This window comes from Schistocerca gregaria, chromosome 1, assembly GCF_023897955.1.
Source record: "Schistocerca gregaria isolate iqSchGreg1 chromosome 1, iqSchGreg1.2, whole genome shotgun sequence".
Taxonomy (NCBI): Eukaryota; Metazoa; Arthropoda; class Insecta; order Orthoptera; family Acrididae; genus Schistocerca; species Schistocerca gregaria.
This window is the reverse complement of record NC_064920.1, coordinates 289829647-289856896: the sequence shown is the minus strand read 5'-3', so window position 1 is coordinate 289856896 and position 27250 is coordinate 289829647. Positions and strand designations below refer to the sequence as shown.

Here is a 27250-nt window from a genome sequence, read left to right as displayed (position 1 = left end):
TCTCAGCTTGCCCATAGTCTCGAGTGGTCCGATCTCTGACGTGTACTCGAGCGACCATTTCCTATGTGTTACCCATTTACTGATTCCTATCCCATTTACATGCACACCAAAAAGAAGCTTTCTAAGGACGACAAGAGGCATTTCTCCTCCCTGGCTACCTCCGACGAACATTTCCTCACTTGTGATGACCAGGTAGAATACCTTGCCAACGTTATCCTTGATGCCGCAAAACGTTCTATTCCCCTCACTTCATCGTAACCACACCGTGTTCCGGACCGTTGGTGAAGTGAGGTGTGTCACAACGCAATTTGCGTGCGTAGACGTCCTCTCCACGTTTATAACAGTCATCCTATGGTGGCAAATTGCATTTTTAACAGTTGTGTGCGCGCAATGTCGACGCATTCTTCTCGATCGTGTGGGCCAACCTCCGCCAGCTCTCTTGAATCTAGGTCCATTACTCAGTTTCTGGCCTGACCATAGCAGACGTCATAAAAAAAGCCATGTTGCTATCTCCAACACCTTTGGTCGCTACTTTCCATAGATTTCGGGCTCCCCACTATCACCCTGCCTTCCTCCCTCAGAAATAAGTGTGGGGGGGGGGGGGACTTTCAGAATCGTGAGGAGTGCTACAGTGCTGCATTTATTATGAGGAAGGTAGATCAGTCTCACTTCATCCCTATCCCCTACCTCAGGGTCGGACAGTATTATCATTAAGATGTTGCAGAACCTTACTCTAGCAGGCAAGCATTTCCTCCTTCATACGTGCAAACACATCTGTGCAGAGAGCAAATTTCGCAGACACTGTCATGAAACCACTGTCATACGCATACCTAAGCCTGGTAAGGACAAGTGCCTTCCCTCTAGCCACTGCCCCATTTCTGCATTAACCGTGTTTGCAAGGTGGAAGAACACAAGATTCATGCCCTGCTGGTACGGTGGCTCTTGTCTCGCAATTTGCAAACCACTGCATAATGTGGATTTCGAGCGCGCCGTTCTGCAGTTGACTATCTCATCACTTCGTCAACCCACATCATGATTGATTTTTTGCAGAAATACCAGAATGTGGCTGTGTTCTTCCATTTGGAAAGAGCCTACGATATCTGCTGGAGAACTGGTATCCTCTCTCCTTTCTACACGTGTAGCGAGGCCACATGCCCTATTTTCCTTTGTCGGAGAGCTTTATGCAGGAAAATGGTTTGTCTCGGGGTTCTGTCCTGTGTCGTCCTCCTTGCTATCGCCATGAACCCTATTATGGCCCGTCTCCCACCGGGCGTCTCTGGACATCAACTGCAATTTTCTATTGTGCATCGACAATGGCTTTCGCTTTTCCACTGAAAGAACCATTTGCATGAATTTCTGGCGGCGCAATTGGTATCTTACATCTTGGGCCTGTTGCACTTCCATTCGATAAAACTATGAAATTCTTGGGGCTCATGCTCGATCGGAAACTTACTTGGTCCTCCCATGTGTCTTACGTGGCTTCACGCTGTTTGCCTTTCCTCAATGTCCTATGTTTCGTCAGCAGTACTTTCTGGGAAGCGGATCAAACCATCATCCTCCACTACTACACTCTGGGTGTTCCATTTATGCATCTGCACCTGCATCCATCTTCTTACTGTGTCAGTATAGTCTACAAACGTGGCATCCGTTTGGCCACTGGCGCATTTTACACTGGCCTGGCTGAGTCTGTAGGCAGAAACTGACAAACTACTGCTGTCAGACAGCCGAGATTTTCTTCTCAGCAAGCATTCCGTTAGTCTGCCATGCCTGGCCACCCATCCTATGCCTCCTCCTTTGATCACTCCTTTCATTGAGAGTATGGGCATGTCCCTTCTGTTACTTCCTGGACTTCAGTTTCAGCTATTGCTCCAGCAGCTTAACACTACTTGGCAGTTTCCCAATGGGTGTGAACCCTTCATCACCTTGGCTTCATGTGCAACTTCCTATTCACCTTGGACTTCATTCGCATCTTAGGACACTACTCCAGACTCGTTCTATCGCCATAAGTTTCTCGACCTTCACATGGAACATTGTGATAGTATTTTCATGTACACTGATTGCTCTCGGACTGACAGTGCTGCCGAGTGTGCCTTCATCATTGGCACCGAAGATTTTCAGTATCGGCTTCCAGAACACTGATCCGTGTTGTCAGTGCACAGCTCTTCTTCCTTTATCAGGACCACAGCATATCCAGCGATACAGATTTTTCAATTGTCATTTGCTCAAACTTTCAAAGTGCCCTTCTGAGCCTCTGTGTGTAGCCCTTAGTGCAACAGGTCCAAGAAAGATTCTACTTGCTGTTGAGGGAGCTACTGTGATGTTCTCGTGGGTTCCTGCTCGTATTGGTATGAAAGGAAATGAGGCTGCTGACGCTATTGCCAAGGCTGCAGGCCTCCTCCTTCAGTCCGCCAAAGGGGCTCACAGTTCTTTTGAGAGTTTTTCCAAGGTGCACACGGGGCACCAAGCTATGTGCTGCAGATGTGACGTGAAGCCGCACATCCATCCACTTATGCGGTGCTTTTGGTGCTTGCACCCACTCCATGAGGGAAGCCCCTGTGTTTCATCATCTGTGTGTCAATTGTGCTGACTGCCACACCCTTCGCTCTCAAGATTGCCAGGATTACAAGGGAGAAAAGATGACCAAAGAATACAAGTCCTTGGATCTCCTGTCTTACACTGAGTCTCGCCAAAAGTATGAGTTACTCCATCCAGTGTCACCATCTTCAACTTCTGCCTCTGTTAAATTTTCTCCTCCCCTCCCCCTCGCCTTTACTCCAGCCCCTCCCTCGCCTGCAGTTCCCACGACCTCCCATCAGGGAACCACCCCCATCCTCGGCCGAAGAAGTGCCCCCATTCTTCAGCCTGAGCCAGTGAAAGGGCTCCCTCCCGGGACCCCTCTCCCTGGTGTTAAAAATCGTTGAAATCGCCCTGAGTGCTATGGGACTTAACATCTGAGGTCATCAGTCCCCTAGAACTTAGAACTGCTTAAACCTAACCAACCTAAGGACATCACACACACCCATGCCCGAGGCAGGATTCTAACCTGTGACCATAGCGGTCGTGCGGTTCCAGACTGAAGCATCTAGAACTGCTCAGCCACTCTGGCTGGCCTCTCTCCCTGGTCCCTCTCAGCCCAGAAGACTCTTACCACCACTCAGCTATGAGGCGCACCATTTGTGCGCCCCAAAGTCTTCTGCTGTCTTTGTTTCAGCTCTTGCAGAAACCGGTCCTCCCCCTGTGCACTGCCCTCGTCCACCTTGGAAAGAGAGGAACAAGAACCATAAATTCAAAGTCAAGGTGTCCCCAGTGCCCCCGGAGGTCCCATATTCCCCCTCTCATCCTGAGTGATATTTAGAGATGTCACTCCATCCTTGTCGGTGACAATTACTGACCGAGTGACCTGACCTCTTCCTCGGCTTCGTCATGGCTACTCTGGACTCTCGCCACACAATCATCCCATGGAAATGCAATGGATACTATAATCACCTACCGGAAATGCAACATCTTGTCTCCTCCCACCCTGCCTTCTGTATTGTTCTTCAAGAAACTCATTTCCGTGAAGGCCACTCTCCAACATTTTGTGGTTATCAGGTTCTGGCGGAACCATGCTGGCCCCGGGACAGCTTCTGGTGGGGTCTGCACTTCGGTTCACTATGATGTCCTTACTGACTAGATCCCCCTACATAACAACTTGGAAGCAATAGTAGTTAGAATGCACATGACTCCGGCAGTCACCATTTGCAGTGTCTACCTCCCTCCAGGTAGGCCACTTGTCACAGTGCGCTGTCTACGTTAATCCAACTACTCTCGATCTCACGATCTCTTCCACTGCCTTTGTGTCTTCCCTACATCGGTCACCCCATGATAACTTTTGTGACAGTGACCACTTCCCGGTGATTCTATCGTTCCCCTCCTGCCGCCAGGCAGACAGGCCCCCACGTTGGGCAGTCTGCAGGTCCAATTGGCCTTCATATACGTCTGCTGTGCACTTTCACACCTCCCTCTCGAATTCCATTGATGTTGTAGTTGTGCAATGCATCTCTGCCACTATTCTTCATGCTGCTGATACTACTGTCTCCCTATCCACAGGTCCCCCTCGATATCAACTGGTGCCATGGTGGACCAAGGAAGTTTCAGTCGCAGTCAAGGACTGCCGATGAGTGCTGCAGCGACTTAAGCGGCACCCTTCACAGACCAGCCTACTCACTTTTAAGTGTCTCCATGCTAAGGCTCGTTACCTTATTAAGTGGAGTAAAAAGAAATGCTGTGAGCACTGTTTCCTCTCTGGGGACACATGCTTCTTCATTAAAGGTTTGGTCCAAGCTCTGTAGGCTTCTGGGCTGCCAGTGACAGTCGACTGTCAAGGGTCTGAACCTCAAAGACGCTCAGAGCACGGATCCATTGGTCCTTGCAGACCACCTCGTGACTCTTGGCGACGGCATCATCGTCCTCTTCGTGTCCTAATAGCTTGCTCCAGCAGAAACAGAGTTCAACAGACCCCCCCCCCCCTGTTCCATCCCAGACCACGTTGAGCCCTGTAATGCACCCTTCTTTGAATGGGAATTGGTGCAGGCTCTTAGCTCTTGCCGGCCGGTGTGGCCGTGCGGTTCTAGGCGCTTAAGTTTGGAATAGCGTGACTGCTACGGTCGCAGGCTCGGATCCTGCCTCGGGTATGGATGTGTGTGATGTCCTGCTCGGATCCTGCCTCGGGTATGGATGTGTGTGATGTCCTTCGGTTAGTTAGGTTTAATTAGTTCTAAGTTCTAGGCGACTAATGACCTCAGAAGTTAAGTCACATAGTGCTCAGAGCCATTTGAACCAAACTTAGCACTTCACAAGACACAGGTCCAGGCCCAAAGTCCATCCACAACCAGATGATCCAACACTTGGACATTCCCCAGAGGCAACAGCTCCTCAGGGTCTTCAACCACGTTTGGCTGATGGGTGTTTTTCCGTTACAATGGTGAGACAGTATCCTCAAGCATGGGAATAACCCAGCATATCTAGACAGCCACCACCCAATTAGCTTCCGAATGTACTTTGTAAACTACTGGTCAGCTTCAGATTATGCTGGGTACCCGAACCTCAGGGCCTTTTGTCCCCGGATCAGTGTGGCTTCAGGGCAAAACGATCTCCAAACGACCATTTCCTCCAATTGGACTCAGCCATCCAACAGGCCTTCACTCACCGCCGACACCTTGTCACAGTCTCCTTTGGCCTACATAAGGTGTATGACATGGCTTGGCGCCATCACATTTTATTTACCTCTATGACTGGGGCTCCATGGTCCACTTCTGACTTTTAGCCACGAGTTTTTATCTCAATGGCTCTTCCAAGTTCGAGTTGGCACTTCGCTCAGCACCTGTCATATTCAGGAGAATGGTATCCCACAGGGTTTCGTGCTAAGTGTCACATTCTTCCTCATTGCCATCAATGGGTTTGTTACCCCAGCGTAGTACATCGACGATTTTCACATTTGGTGCAGCTCCCACTCGGTAACATCTGCTGAGAGCCATCCAACAGGCCTCTGCGTGGGCCACCGCCCATAACTCCCAGTTTTCTCCCTCTAAAATGCGGATTATGGACTTTTGTCATCGACCTACAGTAAACCCCAATCCAGAACTTTATTTACGCAACCAGCTCCTTGATGTTCTAGCACAGTCCCGTTTCTTGGGCTTTATTTTCAATAAAAGGCTGACATAGCTGCTTCACATTCGCTACATAGAGACAAAATGCATGTGGAAGCTTTATGCTTTCCACCTCCTGGGTGACAAATATTGGGGAGCAGACTGTTCTACTATTCTGCATCTTTCCGTGCTCTGGTCTCGTCCAGACTAGATCGTGGTAGTCACGTTTATGGTTCCGCGGGTCCTTCCACTTTGAAACTCCTTGACCATGTCCATCATTGTGGGATGACTGGCTGTTGGTTCCTTTCATACTAGTCCAGTTGTTAGTCTCGTCACAGAAGTGGGGATTCCCTCTCTAAACATCAGATGGAACCAACACCTTGTTTCTTATGCAATCGCCATTCGCCAATTCCCTGACCATCCTATGTACCCTGTGCTCTTTGTCAGTGAGGGACGTCTCCTTCCTAACACCTGGCCATGGGTGGGATTGTCAGTTGGCATGTGTGTCACTTCCCTCTGTTGGGATCTCCATCTCTCCTCACTGGACTGCACCCCATGTCTTTCCTTCCCATACCTCCCATTGGATGATGCCTAGACCACAGATAGGTCCGAGCTGTTCCAGGGTCTCTGTGTGTCCGGTGTGTTGTATGTGCCATCCTTGTAGAGTTCCAGGGGGCCACCATCTTTTATGCTGTTGGTTCTAAGACAATAAGGTGGGATATGCTTTACATTTGCTACTGGCTTCGAACGCCATTTATTGCTGGGATCATGTAGTGTGTTCACAGCAGAGCTTCTAGCCACTCACAGAACCCTCGTTTTTGATTCTCAGGCCTCCCTCCACAATGTTTTAATTTGTTCAGACTCCATGAGCAGCCTGCAGGCTATCTACCGATGCTAGTCTCGCCACCCTTTGGTCTCTGCTATCCATGACCACCTCTCTGCCCTTGCACGTGCCGCCTGTTCAGTCGTCTTTCATGTGTCCCAAGTCATGTTGGCATCCCAGGGAATGAATTGCCTGACTATTTGGCTAGAGAAGCAGATACTTACCCCCAGTTTCTTTCATGACTCCAGCTGCGGATATGCGGCTCTACGTCTCTCTGTGCCCAAAAGTGGAATGCCATCTGGAGTGCTACTGCTCATAGTAATAAACTCTGCACAATCAAGGAGTTTACTGCAGTTTGGCGCTCTTTTTTCCGCTCCTCTCGGAAGGAGTCCGCTATTTCATGCTGTTTACGCATTTGTCATACCCAGCTCACCCCCTTGTTGCCTCCTCTGTAACGACTCAGCCCCCATAATGTGGTTGTGGAGCCAGACTGATGATATCTCACATATTGGTAGACTGTCTCCTTCCTTCGGCCCTTTGTGTTAAGTGTAGTCTTCTCAGTTGCTTAAATTTAATATTACCAGACAATTCACGGATGACTGAAATGGTCCTTAGTTTCCTCTGTGAAAGTGGTTTTTACTTCCAGATATAAGGTTCCACTTTAGTCTTGGAGCAGGGGCAGGTAGGTTGTGGTTGGGACTTGTAGTTTTCTCGGACTGTGACCTCATGAGCGTCCCCCTTTTTTCCAGTTTTTTAGATTTGGTCTCACCTTTTATGCCTTTACTGTGTGTGTTTAATGACCATTTTTTAATAGTTTGACTCCCCTGACTGGACCGTCCATTTTTAGCAGACCATTTTCTCTTTGGTGACTCACTTTGGAATCACAGTACTGATGACCTCGCCGTTTGGTCCCATAACCCCTCTGTCAGTCAGTCAATCCTCCTTTGGCCTGCTAACTCTTTCTTTCCTTCGGCTGATCTCCGTGTTGCCTTTTGTCGGTAGAATGTGTCACTTTGGCATCTTCCGTTCATGGAACAAGCTCCGCAGAATTAAACCTCTCCCAGCTGTTTGGCCGATTTCCTCTCGCCGCAAGGAGACGAGTTCAGCTAGACTGCAAATTGGGGACTGCCTTTTTAGCCATCGCCATTTGTTAAGTGATGATCCCCCACCATGTTGTTCCCATTGTCATCAACCTCCGATGGGCCGCCGTCTCCTGACGGACCATCGTTCTTCATTTTAGCTACTTACGTTGTAATTTATGTTTGCTGTCAGTTATTTGCCCTTTTAGCGAACAACGCGCGGGCTGTCGACAGTGTTTTACTTTTTATCCGTCGTATCAATATGATGGACATATAACCTTTATTCCAGGACCTCCGTTGTCTTATGGCGTATCTTGGGGCACTTTCTCCAAGAGAAGATCCTTGTTTTAGCTATCTCTCCTTTTGTCGATTGAGCTTAACGTGTAGTCGTTTTTAACTCCTTTTTCGTCTTCGTGACCTACGTTCCTGAAGTATGACCTTAGCTGTTGTTGCACGCTAAAACGAAACAAAACAACCCTTTTTACCCGAGCACTTCGTTCTTGGTTTTCCATTTTTGTACATATTGTATCTTGTACCATGATATATCTTGTACATATTGTATTTTCCTGTAGCTTACATATATTTTTCTCAGCGTTTCGGACATCTTGCACCATTTAACAGTGCCTGAAGCTTTTTCTAAGTCGATATGAACGTCTCGTGTTTTTTCTTCAGTCCTGCTTTCATTATATCGACAACGTGAGAGCTGCCTCTCTGCTGCTTTTAACTTCCTGAAAGCCAAAATTGTCACACAGATCCTCAATTTTCTTTTCGATTCTTCTGTATATTATTGTCAGCAGCTTCGATACGTGAGCTGTTAAGATGATTGTGCGAGAATTCCCGCGCTTGTCTGCTCTTGCAGTCTTCCGATGTTTTTCTGAAAGAGTGTTTATCGCCACTTATATATATTTTATACAGTGAAGCAGACATTAAATGAAAGTGAAATACGCCTGTTAGTAGAATAATATGTGTGATGGTGTAAACAAGACGATACCTCTGTTAGTCATTGACCGTCTACCTCATTAGTAGTTCTTTTTGGTCGACATTGACGTGAAGTGAGCTTAGAGCTGTAGAATGCGGATAAAGCAGGGAGAACAGGCATCGGAAGCTGATCCGGCTGAAAATGATGTCCAGAACTTGCCTCGGCAGGAGAGCAGTGGCTGCAGCAGCTCATTAGGGTCCTGTACAGTAGTGGTTGTTTTGTTGTGGCACATACGTCATTACGGGAGCACGGGTGGCTCTCATGAATAATGTAGCGGGCGGACAGCCGCCGTCCTTGCTGGCCACGGGGTCACTGATCTGGCGGCAGCGGCCAACTGGACGGCCCGAGCGCGCCTTGCGGCACGTGTGCCCCTGCACAGCGCCTGACAGCTGCCAACAGCCAACTCTCCGACGCGAACGCAAGAGATAAATGAGTAAGCTCGAAAGTGTTGCCTCCGTGGCGTCACTAGAGATGAAATGCCGCACGACTCCTGTCGACTCAACTGGGGCACCGCAAGTGCGCTGATGACTCTTGTTGATCTTCCTAAATCAAAAAATCCAATTACATTATTCATCTACATCATCACTTACATACATCAGCGACAGCAGCAGTATTATTTGCTTGATTCATTATCATCTACAGCATCATTATCTAAGTCGTCATAATATCAACTACTCTTCCTCCTAAGCCACGTGTTGGTAGGAATTTATTTTCTGTACCGCCATCAGTACGCTACGTATCACCATAACGCACATTGGTGAGCAAAACTTAAGGACGAATGTAACATTCGCGTGGTATGTCAGTGCCAAGAACCATAGCTCGATGAAACCGTATCACCATAACGCACATTGGTGAGCAAAACTTAAGGACGAATGTAACATTCGCGTGGTATGTCAGTGCCAAGAACCATAGCTCGATGAAACTTTCACTATATATATGTCGCTTAGTACAAAAGGTAACTGGAAGAAATACGCAATGAGACACACGGTCTTTGATGTATGTCCCTCCAACGCATCCCACATGTGCTCGATGAGTTTTACGTCGTAATGAACAGACCAGTCCAATCGCCGAATATGCTCTCGTTCCAAGAGCTGCTCCATCTGCTCTGTTCGATGCGAGTCGCCCGTAGCCATCCGTAAAAAAGGAAGTCAGGGCCCAGTACACCTATGAAAAGACGCTCATGGGGATGTGGAAGGAAAACAGTGTCTCATAGATTTAGAGGTCAGAACGCCTCATCACCCCATAAATCTGGACTACCAAAACGGTCATGTTCGACAATGTTCCTGGATGCATTGCATATTCCCACTTCTCGCCATAGGAGACCATAATCGATTTGGTGGTTTGAGTGTTACGTTGGAGGGAGCCGTAATGTTGTATAGGCGTGCTGACCTCCGAATCTTTGAACATATACACCTTTCGGTCAACATTATTGTGTCATTATACTGTTTCCCCCATGTGCGTCTTTTGAGGGGTGCATTTTTATGGGTAAAAATGCTTGACAACTCAGTTGGAAGTGGTGTTGGAACTATAGGCGAATGAACTGGTCTGCCTGTTCCTCCGACTTGAACACATGTTGGGTGTGTCGGGGAGATGTATAGCAGAACGCATGCGCCAACGAGCATCCAACAGTTGTAAACCGAGCAGATGGAGGAATGGGGCGCCCTCTCGCAGGGAACTCCTTGTGGCCAGCATGGGAGCACGTTGCTGAGCATACGTTGCCCTTCGTGATGATATCACACCCTGTTAAGAACCATGTCTCGGTTTTGTAATGTCCAGGTGACCACCATAACTCGCGGCGACTTCAGTGTAATTATTGTCTTCGAATGAAAGTTCGTTCCTGTCAGTCTCACAGCGTATTTCTTTCAGTTACCACTATACTACAGCAGTTCTGTCTATGTATGGTCCAAGTTACATCGTGGTACGTTACTTGGCAGTGACGCATCACGCAAAACACAGTTTCGCCCTTAAGTGTACTTCACAAAACACACTTCCTACGTACATCTACATAAGCATACAAGTGTGTCGTTAAAGTTTTTAGAATCGACCTATCAGTAGCGCTATTGAAAGGTGATATTAGTATTCTTTTTAAAATTTTCCATATATCGTTGTTAAAGAAGTGGTAGCTCAGAAATTGTCCAATTAGTTTGCTTACAGTGAGCGTTAAAAAAAAAGAGCTGTGGAAGAGCGTTTGAAGAAATACGTACCTCTTCTTTCGAAAATTCTTTTTTAATTTTGGTTCAGAATTTTTCTCTGTTTTGAAATATTGGGATCACTTAGTTTATCCAGCGTGCTCCATTCTTTTCACATATCCACAGGAACTGACCTAGCTTCGAGCTGGCTGCCTCCGTGTCGATTGCCATCACACAGGCATCCATTAGCGACTTCAGCAATGGTATTAAGTATGATAGTTTGTGAAGACGATGTATTTCGGTTACACACTTTCCTATGAATAATTTGGTTTGTTCACTCTTTGTACCGAACGAATTATTCAACAAGCGAGGATTCTGAGCAAAGGTATCACAAAAGATCAAGGCTCTCTGGTAGACGGAAAAAGCCCCGTACATAATATACGCGCTGAAGCTGCATTGGTCCCGAGTTCGTTGCAGTGTGGCATGCTTGAAAGATAAAATCGTTACCCAAATCGTCATTATTTAATATTATTGTCCGAAAAAGCATCTGAACAAGTCTCCCGTAATCATTGAAGCACAACTAAACATTTTGCGATACTGCAGAAGAGCACCTCACAAATTTAGGTTTGGCAGACGTGATGAATGTCGTAACCAAAGGATGGTAGAAGGGAACCACTGTGTCTGTGTCTGAGACTGAAGTTAAGCGTTAATTAGGATTTGACTCAGTACAAGAAATCAAATACTGCCAATCACGATTTCATACAATCGCTTCATTAATCCTAAATTATTACTCTAATTTTAGGATTGTTTGCACGTTGTCTCAAAGCACTCGGGGACAGTCGCCTACTTCGACTTTTTGACTTGCAGTGTCCTCTGGCGTCTCAAATTAGTCTTCGATATAGAGCTTTACGCTCTTGCACGAAAGAGATGAGATGGAGGCGTAGCTTCCCTCGTATTCTCAGCTTTCCTTAGTGCCCTTACTAGTTCTCAGGAAATAAACCCCACTGTGTATATGGTCCACAATGTCAAAACTACCTTCTTTATTAGCGTCAAGGAAAAAGGATCATTGATGTACCGAGCTCGTGTTGTCCCCCATAGAAATGAGCGCTCTGGCAATGCTGTCAAGTACGCCTGTGATAGACGTGGCAGTGCTGTGTACCATTGTTACACATTAAAAATAATCTTGTGTGTCTGTAGGAGGAGGATTACCCGCAAATACAGATCAGAAAGGTACACTGGAAGAAGGGTACTGTAGGGCCACGGCAGACATAATTCCAGTCACTTGGAGATAAAACTCCCTGATAACACTAAGAATAGGTTACGGCCATTTGATATATGAAGCAGCATCTCCGGCTTGTGATGTTTCTGGGATGCCAGTTACAATGCGCCACAAGTTGATTGGCCGTTTGTTCAAGGAAAACAGCAGAAGCCTGCCTGGCTAACGATCTACTACCGGTTGTAGGTAACCATGAGCTGAATGTGCAAAAAGTTTTGAAGTTATGTACATTTTGGTTCAAATTCGATCCACAACGAGAATATTTTGAGGCTACCCCTTAATTGGGAATCTACAATGTGTACTGGAAATTTGTCACACTTTGGGAATTCAAATCCGTACCTTCCACACTTAGGTCATAAATTTCTTTCTCAGTTACAGATAGCCCCCGTGTGGCGGGAGCCATGGCTACAGCGTCAGCGTCGACGGACGCAGCCACTTCGAACTGTTCTCGCAGCAGTTTTACTCCATTTACAACTCGTGTGTCCTGTGTTAAGTAGACACAAAACACAAGTGTGTCGATCGAACAAAATGCGAAATCTGTGTATTTTCCCCACTGGCAGAAGACTTCGCTCAAGTGTACGACTCTCTTCTCAATGATGCTTTAGATTAGATTAGATTAATTTTTCGTTCCATAGATCCGTGCTGAGGAGATCCTCGTGGATGTGGAACATGTCAATTTAAAAAAAAGCTGAATAACAATACTAATAGTATGAATACATGCAATACATCATTTGTTTCTATTTAAAAATTCGTCAATGGAGTAGGAGGAGTTGGCCACTAGTAAGTCTTTCAGGCTCTTTTTAAACTGATCTTTATTTGTAACTAATTTTTTTTTGTTTGCTGCCAAATTATTGAAGATGAGTGTTCCTGAGTAGTGGACCCATTTTTGAACTAATATTTTTTTGAACTAAAGTAAGTGCTTTTAAGTCCTTGTGCAGATCATTTTTGTTCCTGGTATTGTATGTATGAACTGAGCTGTTTGTTGGAAAAAGAGATATATTATTTAGGACAAATTTCATTAAGGAGTAAATATACTGAGACGCAGTAGTTCGTATACCCAGTTCTTTGAAGGGGTTTTTACATGACGTCCGCGAATTTCTCCACAAATAATACGTATTACACGCTTTTGGACTCTGAAAACTTTTGTTTGACTTGAAGAGTTACCTCAAAGTATTGTAACATATGACATTATGGAATGAAAGTAGGCAAAGTATGCAAGCTTTTTCATTTTTATGTCGCCTATGTCAGCTAACACTCGAATTGCAAATAGAGATTTGTTGAGGCGTTTCTGCAGTTCTGTGGTGTGCTCTTCCCAACTGAATTTATTATCAAGTTGTAATCCCAGGAATTTAAGACTGTCAACCTCTTCTATCTGCTCTTCTTCATACTTTATGCATATGCTGGGTGGAAACCTCTTACAGGTTCTGAATTGCATATAGTGAGTCTTTTCGAAGTTTAATGTCAGTGAGTTGGGTTTAAACTATTTATTAATATCCATGAAAATTTCATCAGCAGATCTTTCTAGAACTGCACTCAACATACTATTTATTGCAATACTTGTGTCCTCTGCAAACAAAACGAACTCTGCTTCTGGCAGTGTAACTGATGAGAGATAATTAATGTACACAAGAAAAAGCAATGGCCCTGAGATGGATCCTTGTGGGACACCACATGTAATTTCTTCCCATTATGATGATGACTGATGACTTAATTCACTAGTCCCTTGCACTGACACCCTTTGTTTCCTCTTAGCGAGGTATGACTTAAACCATTTAATAGCACTGCCCGTGACACGATAGAATTCTAATTTATTTAAAAGGATGTTGTGGTTCACACAATCAAATGCCTTTGACAAATCACAGAAAATACCTGAAGCTTGTAATTTGTTATTTAATGAACTAAGTACACTTTCACTGTAGGAGTAAATAGCCTTCTCGATATCAGAACCCTTCAGAAATCCAAACTGAGTTCTTGATAATGTTATTTGTGAACAGATGTTGAGAAGCTGCCTGTACATTACTTTTCTAAAATTTTTGAGAACGCTGGCAAAAGTGAAATCGGTCTGTAGTTTGTTGGTATCTCTTTATCCCCTTTCTTGAATAGAGGCTTAATATGTGCATATTTTAGCCAGTCAAGAAATGTCCGTTATAATTGACTGGTTACACAAGTAACTTAGAATTGTACTAAACTCACAAGAACATGCCTTCATTAACTTAGTTAATATTTCATTGTAAAGCTGTACGCTTTTGAGTATTTATCGCCCACTACTCGCTTTTCGTGGCACATCCGATAGCTGTCTCTTGACAGATGAGAAGTGTAGGAACAGGCGTGGCACGTGAATGGATCGGCAGGCGCTGTAGTGTTTCTGCCGTGCGCGTTGCCCAGCCTCGCTAACGGTCTCTGGAGGTGCTGGTGGTGACACTCCCTGGAAGAGAGAGGGGAGGGGCGTCTAGGCAGCGCGAGAGGGGCGAGCGTGTCTCTGTCTCGCCGCGCTGCCGAGGCTGGCCTCAGTGCGAGGGCAGCGATGTGTGTGCGTGGCTGCGGTTTCGACTGTTGCTAGTTGTGTGTGCGATGCGTGCGACGATTCGGCGCGACCTGGCGACTCCGGTCCGGAACAGGCTACCACCAGAGTCACTACTATTGGTGAGTCTTGTCTTTTATCCTGGCTGCCATCAGCATCAGTGACGCCAGAGGCAGTTAAAAAAAATCATGTCACCTTGACTTGGAAACATGGTGTAAAATTGGCATCCGTAATCAGTCATAAGCGATAATTTTTTTTCAATACTGTAGGATATTTTCCTATATATGAAGCCTCACACACAGGTACTCACATAATGTGTGTTGGTTTCAGTCTGGATGATGTTGCGGCAGAACAACCTGTAACGCTTCCGTAGAGCACGAGTTCATTAGAGACGGAGCACAAGCTCGGATTGGGGAAGGAACCATCCCGGCATTCGTCTTGAGCGATTTAAGGAAATCATGAGAAACCAGAATTTGATTAGGCGGTCGGGGATTTTTGAAGCGACATGTTTACGGACAAGAGTTCAGTTTATCGTAACACTCCGCTACATAGCAGCGATCCTGTCATAGTTATTATTCATATGCGATTGTTTCTCTTGACCACAATTATTATTTTATTACTTTCACAACGCGTTTCGGTCAGTGGCCATTTGGAAAAGCCTGTAACGCTTCCGTAGAGCACGAGTTCATTAGAGACGGAGCACAAGCTCGGATTGGGGAAGGAACCATCCCGGCATTCGTCTTGAGCGATTTAAGGAAATCATGAGAAACCAGAATTTGACTAGGCGGTCGGGGATTTTTGAAGCGACATGTTTACGGACAAGAGTTCAGTTTATCGTAACACTCCGCTACATAGCAGCGATCCTGTCATAGTTATTATTCATATGCGATTGTTTCTCTTGACCACAATTATTATTTTATTACTTTCACAACGCGTTTCGGTCAGTGGCCATTTGGAAAAGCGCTGTACAAAGACCAAGTATTCGAAGACACTTTTATAAACCTATTAGGTATCAATAGTTTCAACATGGCATAAACAAAATCTATATAAAATACCTTGTCACATTTACAAATAAAATGTAAGTGTAAACCGAAAGATACAGGAGAAGCTGCCATTCGCTGTCTTATATATAAAAAAGTGTAAACTGTCGTAAAATATGAGTGCTATGAAGATGGCCTATAAGTTTCAATTTACACTTCTTTATTAGCAAATGTGACAAGATCTGTTATATCGAATATGGTCATATCATGTTGAAACAAATTATGGCTAAATGTTTATACATATAAGTGTGTTCCTGATAGTTCACAGCCTTTGCTCTTTCGTAGATTGCACGTGATCACACGTGTGAGGAAAATAATAAAGGAATAAAGCAGTAGAATATAGAAAAGAAGCACTGCCTCATACTCTCAACTATTATAATCTGGCCGCGGTTCTAGGCGCTACAGTCTGGAACCGCGCGACCGCAGGTTCGAATCCTGCTCCGGCTTGGATGTGTGTGATGTCCTTAGGTTAGTTAGGTTTAAGTAGTTCTAAGTTCTGGGGGACTGATGACCTCAGCAGGTAAGTCCCATAGTGCTCAGAGCCATATTATAATCTTGTTCCTCGCATGTTGTTGTTGTGGTCTTCAGTCCAGAGACTGGTTTGATGCTGCTCTCCATGCTACTCTATTCTGTGCAAGCTTTTTTTTATCTACCAGTACCTACTGCAACATACATTCTTCTGAATCTGCCCTCTAGTACTAAATTGGTGACCCGTTGACGCCTCAGAGTATGTCCTACCAAGCGATCCCTTCTTCTTGTCAAGTTGTGCCACAAACTCCTCTTCTCCCCAATTCTATTCAATAGTTCATAAGTTTTATGATCTACCCATCTAATCTTCAGCATTCTTCTGTAGCACCACATTGCGAAAGCTTCTATTCACTTCTTGTCCAAACTATTTATCGTCCATGTTTCACTTCCATACATGGCTACACTACAAATACTTTCAGAAACGACTTCCTCACACTTAAATCTATACTCGATGTTAACAAATTTCTCTTCTTCAGAAACGCTTTCCTTGCCATTGCCAGTCTACATTTTATATCCTCTCTACCTCGACCATCATCAGTTATTTTGCTCCCCAAATAGCAAAACTCCTTTACTACTTTGTCTCATTTCCTAATCTAATTCTGTCAGCATCACCCGACTTAGTTCGACTACATTCCATTATTCTCGTTTTGCTTTTGTTGATGTTCATCTTATATACTCCTTTCAAGACACTGGCCATTCCGTTAAGCTGCTCTTCCAGGTCCTTTGCTGTCTCTGACAGAATTACAATGTCATCGGCGAACCTCAATTTTTTCTTTTCTCCATGGATTTTAATACCTACTCTAAATTCTTCTTTTGTTTCCTTTTCTGCTTGCTCAATATATAGATTGGATAACATCTGGGAGAGGCTACAACCCTGTCTCACTCCCTTCCCAACCACTGCTTCCCTTTCATGCCCCTCGACTCTTAAAAGTGCCATCTGGTTTCTGTACAAATTGTAAATAACGGTTCGCTCCCTGTATTTCACCCCTGCCACCTTTAGAATTTGAAATACAGTATTCCAGTCAACATTGTCAAAAGCTTTCTCTAATTCTACAAATGCTAGAAACGTAGGTTTGCATTCCTTAATCTATTTTCTAAGATAAGTCGTTGGGTCAGTATTGCCTCAAGTGTTCCAACATTTCTACGGAATCCAAACTAATCTTCCCCGAGGTCGCCTTCAACAAGATTTTCCATTCGTCTGTAAAGAATTCGTGTTAGTATTTTGCAGCTGTGACTTATTAAACTGATAGTTCGGTAATTTTCACATCTGTCAAACCTGCTTTCTTTGGGATTGGAATTATTATATTCTTCTTGAAATCTGAGGGTATTTCGCCTGTTTCATACGTCTTGCTCACCAGAAGGTAGAGTTTTTTCAGGGCTGGCTCTCCCGAGACTATCAGTAGTTCCAGTGGGATGTTGTCTACTGCCGGGGCCTTGTTCCGACTTAGATCTTTCAGTGCTCTGTCTTTCTTCGCATATACATAATGTTTTCAGTCAAATTTGCAACCCAATATTGTCGCAGGAGATATTTCCTGACAAGGAAATTTATTATTGTGAGACCCTTACACAAAAAAGGTAGGAGAGGGTTAATAATTATCGACCAGTGTTACCATTTACCTCCTTACCGAAAGTACTGGAAAGTACTCAAAATGAATTAAACTTAGTTCCGATTTTGAAATCGTCCCTCCACAGAACATACAATTTTTTCAGTTCACATGTTAGTTAATATAAAATTTGGTTGAAAAATACTGCCAACAAGTATTTTCTGCGATTTTTCAAAAGCATTTGATTGTGCATTTTACAGTATTATTCTAGTGAAACTCATATTCGGAATATGTTATCTTTGATGTTGTGTGTTAATCTATTTTCATACTATCTAAGAGGATGCAAAGTTTTGCCACTAAGAAACTGGAGGAGTCTACACTTTTAAACAGCATCTTCAGAATGGGGGAATAATCATTACAGATGTACCACAGGGATCGATATTGGTCCTACTCATGTTCTTGTTGTCATTACATCTAAACGATTTAGCATCATATATCCAGGATGCAGAATAATTCTCTTTGCAGAGAACGTAAAAATTATCAACTGGCCTAACGGAGTAACTTCAGGACTTGGAAATGTAAACAATAATTTCTTGGAAATTAACTGGTTCTCTGTAAATGGACTGTTACTGGATTTACATAAAAAGTAGTACATGCAGTTCAGTACAGCACAAGGTCTGGCCATACTATTCAAAATAACACACGACGGTAAATCAATGCCAGAACGTTAACGTTCTGAGTTCTTAGGAGTTTCTACTGATATTTATATTGAGAACATGAACTGTTTGTGACATGATAGAGCTCTTCTTAAAACGTCTAAGCCCTGCAACGTTTAACTTACTGCCATCATATTTTGAAGATAACAATGTAAAAAAGATGACTTACTTCCCCTGTTTTCACTCAGTAATGTCTTGCGGCAACCTGTTCTGTAGTAACTGATCGTCATTGAGGAAAAAAAAATTGTTGCATGGAAACATGTAATAAGGATAAAGTTCTGGTTTCTACTCTAGATCCTTTCGTAGAAAGATTTTTAAACAGCCTCACAATAGTTATTCCTTTATGAAGTTTGTTGACAACAATTCATCACAGTTCGGAAACGACAGTAACCAAAATGGCAGGAGTATAGATCCGGGATTGACAAGCTAAGTACACAGTATAGTAATAGTTAAGCTCTTCATTTGGCCTCAGCGTCAGCAAATATAAACAGAAATAAACGATTAAATTGCAGAAGGTGCGTCCGCAGTTCACAAGTAGTTCCCAGCAGCCACCATGACAGCGGGAGGAAATGAACCGTTGGTGCAGCCACGGCGCGGAGGGCGGCTTGGTCTCTCTGCCTCCCAGGTTGGGACACCTGTTTGGGCGCGAATTCTCCTAACGAGAGAAAACTGGTGTGCCTGCACCATCGCGTGGCTTTCTTACAGTCGAACGTAACGGCTGAGAAATGTTAAGGAACTTCGCCATTTTGAGCATTTCTACATTAACCAACTGGAGAAAGTGAAAATTACTCTGCTCCAATCCATTTTATGGTCCTCCATGTGAGCAGTCCGTCGGTGATACTCGTTGACTGGGGAAAATTACGCTGTAAGAAATGGTAGGCTCAGTTTCATGGCTTGTTAATTAAAGATCCATCCGGTCTAAGATTATCAACAATGAGATCTAAATTTCTTCGGAAACACGAATTTGTGGCCTTCTTTCGTTTTGACGGGAATTGGCCAGTACGGCCATTGTGGCCGCTCCTGGACATTGTACGCTCCCAAAAACGTCGGCGTTACAGTGGCACCGGGTTTACGTTCTCCCTGCCTTTCATTCCCAGCTTGTCACATTCAGGCACGCCATATATACCTGGCACGGGAACAGTTGAAGAGGAGACCAGCTGTCTAGCTTCATTTGGATCCCGATCAGGACAGCACTGCGAGATTCTTGCATTGTTCCTAAAGCTTACTGCTGTAGCATGCGATTGACCCTGACATTTGAACAACTGACAGCAGAATAGCGGCGAAGTATCGATGTTCTGGCAAACAACTAACGTTCTCATCGTCCAACGCAAGTACAGTTTCCGTAATTGCCCAACTGCAGCATAAAATGCAAATTTAGAACAGTAATTTCTGTATCTCACATTATGCCCTCGAGCTGTTTAGTCAAACGTGATCAGAACTGACTGTTAGAAAGTTGTTGCACATCATCCCATAATACAGGGTGTACATAAAGTCCGGGAACAGTTTCAATTGTTTATTGCACAAGAACCAAAAATTGTACAGATATCATACATGTCATTTTGTAGAGAAACCCTGAAAGTTTCTTTTTTTTCATATATACCGCCATAGCGTAGTTCGGTAATTCACAGATAGTCAGCGCTAGTGCCGTGCTACAGACGGGGTCAGCTATTTGGCTGTTTCATGAACTGGCCTCACCGATCACCAGATCTCACTCCGTGCGACTTTTTTCTGTGGGGCACAAACATCTGCTGTATGTACCGCCTCTACAGCGTGAAGTAGCAGAGCTCCGGGAGAGAATACGAGAAGCGACTGCCACAGACGACGATGCCATGCTGGGACGGGTATGGCAAGAATTCGATTACCGTGTTGTCTGCCGGGCCACTCATGGTTCGCATATCGAATGTTTATCATAAAAAAACTTTCATAGTTTCTCTTCAAAATGCAATATGTATGACATCTGTTCAATGTTTAGTTCTTGTGCAATAAATAATTGAAAATTTTCTCGTACTTCATGTACACCCTGTATATAGCACAAGTTGAGGTTCTGCAGTAGGTGCAATAATGCAACAGCACGCTATTCTTTTAAAAAAATAAAATAAAAGCCTTGCGCTGTAGAAAACGGAATGCTATCTTAATGAAACGAGAAACAATAGCGAAGCAGACTAGTTCTACATTTATCTCCACTGTTCTTGATGTCTCGAGGACAAAAAAATGCATCTTGACACGTTTACTTGATACGTAATTTTGGTATGACCGATTTTCATTAAAATTTGCATTGCCTACTTTAAAAAACACACTTGGCATGGCGTAAAATTGAATATTTTATTTTGAAGAACGGCTATATGTTCGCTGTTGACTTAGTCATTGTTCTTCATGCCGCATTTAATTTTTGACAAAGTCTGTGAGAATATTGGTCATTACAGCTAAACATCCATTAGCGCACTTCGTTTCAGACACTTACATGTTTCTTTCCTTGCAGTTTCGATTTCGTGTGTTACTAGTCAAATACAAGTGAAATTGCCAACAGTTCGATAAATGCTTAATTTTCGTCACTTTACAACATGGTTTCAGGTCCCAGCCTTTCAAGCAGGCAGCGGCCAGTAATTTTTGTTCATAATTTAAATCTCCGAAGAAAAATATTAGATGCGAGAATATAGTTGTCAACATGTTCTCTGCAGTTCTGATGTACACACGAAAGAACTCTTCAATCTAAAAAAGACGTAGCAGCGTGACCCAGAAATACTTAAAACCAGCTGCAGAATAATGTTATACAAGAGTCCACCAACATACAGGCATGATAAGTTAACAGGTTGTATTATATTTTTAGTAATATTGTAAACATTATACACTAAGTACGATCTTGTAAGACATTGTTACTCATCGGCCACTCACGAATGACGATGCCTAAAATAAAGGAAAAATGACTGCCTTTAACAAATTCATGGTGGCTGTAACTCATGTGTGAAGAAAATTGTTTCATAATCTGTATGCGAACACCTGTTAAAGGACCAAAGACATACTGGAATAGGAGACATGACTGAAATCTTGAGTGATGAAAAGATACGAGAAAAGCGTATAACTGGTATAAATTTTGACATGAATACAATATCTCCATATACTGTGGATAATACCATCAAATAAGAGTATATGTAGTACTAATGTAACGGGTACCTATTCTCATTTAAAAGAGTAAAGTAATGACATCTCGCGTTTGGACTTTGTTGTTTTTTGAAGGAAAAATCGCGAAGAAGAAACTTGCCAGATTGTACGTTTGAGCTCACTGTAGTGTTTAACATTTACACTTCTTTCTTATTAGCGGAGTACATATGTTGAAGATGTCTAATACTGGTATTCCATCAGTTGAATACCACTTCCTGCATGCGATTTCATCTGACGTATCCTTGCTTCTCACTTAGTTCTAAATGTCAAAAGTGCAGTACTTGCCGCTTCCATCACAGAAAAATATTCTGTTCTGTATGTCTGTCTTAGTTACTTTATATGTGAAGCCAGGTAATGGATTCGCAGCAGCATCGGATTTAAAAGAAAATTCTGCGATTGAGGCGGCTTCCCGTTGGGTAGAGGGGAAGACAAACTTAGCATTTCTATCCTCCTTTCGCGGCGGTGTGTCTGGATAAAATATTGTCGGTTTTCAAGCCGCGTCAGTTCGAATACAATGCTCTAGCAGTCGATGGCTTTCTCCGCCATTCGAATTGACGTGGCTTCAAAACAGAGATGATTTTATTCAAAATCACATTTTGCTACGTTCTCACGCAACACAACTTCCGCTAGTCAAAAACCGATTTATACTGACGAGTTTACTAGTGAAGATGGGGTAGCCTGGTCATCACTGCTTTTCCGATCGTCTGTGGTTTTATACTAGTGGCCTGGAAATCAATTATTCCGTTATTCGATTAAGCCAGCGCTGGTTGTTTCTCTCCAATCAAATAGAAGAATTAGGTAACTCCTTGGTCAGTCTTATATCTATTATTTCTCGCTGAATAATGTCATGCTGTGAAGGCGGACAGCAGTCCGTGTTGTCAGTAGTGTTGGATGTTTTGAAGTGATGAACTGGCGCGCCTTTGCAACAGATTCTGGAACCAGCAATGTCATATGTAGTGTTCTTACTCATCACAAACATTTGGCCGTTTTTTTCTGAACATGTCGCGATTTCCGAGGGTGTGGTTAAACCGGAACAAAGACAACACCTAAAATTGCTACGAATAAAACGACATATAGGCGTTTGCGAAAAGGGAAGAGCAGGCTTTGCACATATAGCTTTAACGTCTTGTCTCATTCCCTCATTTAAAAGCAAGTAGGAAACTGGCAACCCAAATACGTTTCAAAAACGTTATGAGCGTTGATATGGAAGCGAATATCGATTGTGAAGAGGACATCCGACAATTACATCTTCAGAACTGATCTTGGACTGCTTGCAATCACGACCGACCGATAGTGGTATTGCGAAATCGCTTTACGTAAACGGGTTGTGGGAGTTCCGTGTGGTGATTTGGGGGAGGGAGGATACAGCTGTCGCTCGACTTGAAGGTTGTCCGTACAACAGGCTGATTGACATACTAAGTGCGGGGAACATGTAAAGCTTTATGATGAAATTCACAATATCAAATCTCTCTACTTGGATAGTAACCGTGGTCAATATGGTGCCTTTGACTTGTTCGCAGCTCGATGGAAAAAAAATGACTGCTTTTAGATATACTGGAATATCACTGGCAATGAAAACATACATTTTGTAGCTACTTGTGCGCTGCGCCAAGTTTTGGTATTGATATGATAGCATAAACTCGGTTAATACGGTAATACCTGCCCAAGTCCGTCACAATCTACATTCAGTCCCTCGTGTGTTCACCATATCTTAAATGATAAAATGTTCGAATACATTACTGAAATGCAGCCACGTGACTTCTTCGACAACAATACATATTTTGACAGGTGATGTTGTTTGGACATTTTATACCCCCAGGAGAAAGTAGAGTTCAACAGCTCTCACTGTATACTGCATTCTACGCTTGAACTGTGCACGTGTATAAAATGGGACACCGACAAAATTAATTTTAATTGAAGAATCGTATCCCAATCTAAACACCGCCCCTGTATGCGCTACGTATCGAGAAATAAGAGCGTTCATAAAGATGTGTTAACTGTTACTATTTCTGTGCCTATTGTTCTGGGATAATTACTCCTTACGTTGGAGTCCACCTTCACTGGAATTCCGATATGATATCCTAATCCTGTTTTGAAAATATTCTCAAAAATCGTTCAACTGGCTCTAAACACTATAGGACTTAACATCTGTCATCAGTCCCTTAGACACAGAACTACTTAAACCTAACTAACCTAAGATCATCACACACATCCATGCGCGAGGCAGGATTCGATCCTGCGACCGTAGCAGCAGCGCGGTTCCGGACTGAAGCGCCTAGAACCGCTCGGCCACAACGGCCGGCAACGTATATTGTCAAGATTACTTTTTCACCTCGTATTTCGCTTATAAGACGTGCCACCAATATGGTATTATGTGAATTTTCTGTAATCTTTTCGTCGCAGTTCGTGAGAAATGCGTAGTAGGTTTGAGTTGCGTGAAGATCGCCGTGTTGAAACGTCAGTGCTCTTGGATGTCGCTGCAAACTCTGGTGTTTAGTTCTGTGTGGGCAACACTCGTTGTACAATAATCCCCGTAAACGTGACGTCATTTTGACATTGCGTACAGTGTCGACGACCGCAGGATCAGCTATCGACTTAAGCTAACGTTCGATACTGACCCCTCAAGATTTCATGTGCACGTACCGGAGATTTATAAAAGCACGTTATGCTTGGAATGATTAATGATTATTGCTATATTAAAATGTCACGTAATCACTCATCGACGGTTAATGCCTTCATAGAAGAGCACTCTTCCAGGTGTGAATTGTTATAGTCAGTAATTTACAAATTGCTGACGGCCTTGCCGCAGTGGTGACACCGGTTCCCGTCAGTTCACCGAAGTTAAGCGCTGTCGGGCTGGGCAAGTACTTTGATGGGTGACCATCCGGTCTACTGGGCGCTGGTGGCAAGCAGGCTGCACTCACCCCTTGTGAGGCAAACTACTTGATTAAGTAGCGGCTCCGGTCACGGAAACTGACATACGATAGGGAGAGCGGTGTGCTGACCACATGCCACTCCATACCCGCATAGACTGGCGCCTATGGGCTGAAGATGACACGGCGGCCGGTCGGTACCAGTGGGCCTTCATGGCCTATTGGGGAGGTTTTTTTTGTGTTTACCGTCAACGATACAAGCCTTCAAGGCAGGATATGATAACCAAGGCCGGAGTTAAACATAGCATGGTTAAGTGCTAGCGTAATGAATAACGCCGTGCCATCTGGAGTCGAAAGTTGTTCAATATTGGATGTTATATACATTGAGTCTGATCTTAGAACGAAGGATGGAAATAATTATTTAGTGATTTCCGTGTATGTGGTTAGGCAGGAAACTAAGAGAACAGCGTAAATTACTGAGAGTGAATCGAGGAGCAATAATGCTCATATTCTTCCTCGTCACAAAATAGCCTGTCATACGGTCATCAGTACTGCGCGCGACGTCAAAATGACGTAACATTTGCGGGAATTACTGTGATTCGAGCATTATCCTACTGACGATTATGCGCTTACTTGAGCAGTTTTATCTCTGACGACGTCTAATATTCAGTTGTTTTAAAATAAATGAAAAATGCAGGGGCAAATGTTTTGCTATAGTTTGTCTTCTCCTGACTGCACTGAACTGAGCGGAGGCAGAGATGGGCGTGCTAATGTTTTTGTAACAGCTTAAATATGTGGTGAGTTTAAAAATACTTTCTTATGGACTACGTTAATTGACAGCCTATCCATTCATGTTAATAGTAAACACTGAGAGAGTTGCGCATAATGAAACGAAAGGATTTCTTCGTTTGGGTTACTGAAGTTGATGAGACCGAAGATAACTAAATTTACGTTAGCTTTCATATATTTTGAATTACGTGCTTATTGAAGGCTTCGTCGTAAACTTAAATTACTATAGTTTAAGAGAGTATTAATCCCTTCCGTACCTTTATAGCTTATTGGGAACACATCGACCATTAATAGTCCCGATAGTTGTTTAGATCTGTCTGCGGTATGGCTTGCCAGTCGAAACACGATCTTGAACTTCGATTAAAGTGATTCTTTTTAATTTTCTCAAATTATCTGCGAAATACAACAGATAGCTGACTTCAGTTTTTCTTCTGGTATGGTATTACATAAAAAGTTGAAATTAGTTTTCGTTTCCTGTACTTTTTCGCTCGTGTAAGTGGCAGGTAACACAGCATCAAATGCAGAATGTAGAAATATTCATCATTCTTCTACATATTCTTCCCGCAGGGACCACGAAGACGAGTGACAGCCCGCACCGAGGCATTTGAACAATCAACTTCCCGCGCTCCATATGTGATTCGAACGGGGGTAATTTCCAAGAATGATTGCCTATCGAAGTCGCAGGATGTACACGATACATACCGAGCGCGCGATCGTAAATCGATCATGGCGACTCTGGTGGCGGGCGTTGTGATCAATTATTTGTGATCGTCATTTTTATCTGTTTTCCGTAGTTCCCTTAGTTGCTGTAAATTACATACCTCCGCAAATTATTTGTGAGTTGCTAGGGAATCCAGACGATTTATATCGTTAGTGAGTGAGATGTCTGGTGTTCTTGACGTTTCTTCGGCGGATTCTCTCACAGGAAAAATCCAGTTCCTGTTCATCCAGCGTAAAAAATTGTTCGACGTTTTGTCGCAAATATGGAGTACTACCGAACGAGAAAAAGAAGGGACTGTATAGACTCTGGTGGTGCAAAGTGTGTGAAACTTCGTAAGAACAGTTTCGAAGCTGAAATACCGTTTACAAATTTATTGCGGACAGTGCAAAAAACGAACCAATACCAGGAAGAATACATGGTTCCACTCTTCCAAATTATCCATCCAAATCACCGTAATGAACTTTCACATGATAACACCGACGACGAATAAGGCAAGTCGTCGCCTTTGCAATTAAAAGAATTTTTGTAACGCTCTTTCTGTCATTGCTGTAGCGACCACCGTAAACATACTCATAACGCCCGCCACCGGAGTAGCATGATCGTTTCACAATCGCACGTTCTATATGTATCGTTTGGACCCAGCGACTTCGATAGGCAATCATTGTTGGAAATTACCGCAACGGGAATAAACTCGTGACATCTGGTACTATGCTAAATACCTTCTGCGTTGCGCTTCGCAGTGGTTTGCAGATATGTATGTAAAGGCTGATGTAGGGAAAAGTGGTGGCGAAATTTTGTTTAAGGTGATCTCTCATAATACATATTTATTGCGCAATAATATTAACCATGTGAAATTTAAATTTGTTTTGCGAGTTAAATGTTCGAAGAGATTTCGGGATTGCAGTCGGTCGCCGTAAACTTAACTCTATGATATTTCAACTGTACACCTGCCAGTCACCTTCAGGTCAGCCATCGAAGACTGATGAAGACGTTCTCTGCTCCGTATTGTAAGCGCGGTGACAGTACTGCCGCGCATGCGCCAAGTCGCGGTGACGAGGACCATACCGTCAGGCGGCAGCGCCCTCTGGTGGATTTGAGAGGATCAGCTGTCTTTGGCGTTGCCGCTCGCCAGTCAACGTCGTATTCTGGCGTCTTCGTCTGCAACAAATCTCGGAGATAACGGGATAGCACGCACTATCCAGCTGGTAGACGGTGTTCACGGTTCATTAGATTTTCCGCGATGTGTATTTCAACGGGTTACTTTACAACGGTGACCCAAACAGATGCTGTGACCAAAATTAATGTTTTGTCATATTCCGTTGAATGTCCGTTGGAGATAGTGTTCCGCAGCTGCATACTTTGTGGGTTTATGTTCTGTGCAAACTCCTTCCATTGTGCGTGTTGTTTGTCCTACAGGCCCTACCACCCTGGCAAGGTATTTTGTAT

The 27250-nt window shown here is 43.8% G+C and overlaps 1 protein-coding gene across 5 annotated transcripts in view; it reads left to right on the top strand.

The window, feature by feature from the left end:
* The window catches only part of LOC126341299 (kelch-like protein 26), a 272243-nt gene that overhangs the window by 117827 nt on the left and 127166 nt on the right, over positions 1-27250 (top strand). The window contains exon 1 of one of the 5 annotated variants that reach the window (XM_050001764.1): positions 14423-14556. The exons of 2 other annotated variants lie outside the window; for them this stretch is intronic. The gene's annotated coding sequence lies outside the window, so the exon portion shown is untranslated. Of the gene's footprint in view, positions 1-14422; positions 14557-24988; positions 25092-27250 lie in introns of those variants that run through there. 2 more of the 5 variants (XM_050001762.1, XM_050001766.1) reach the window with 2 other exon arrangements.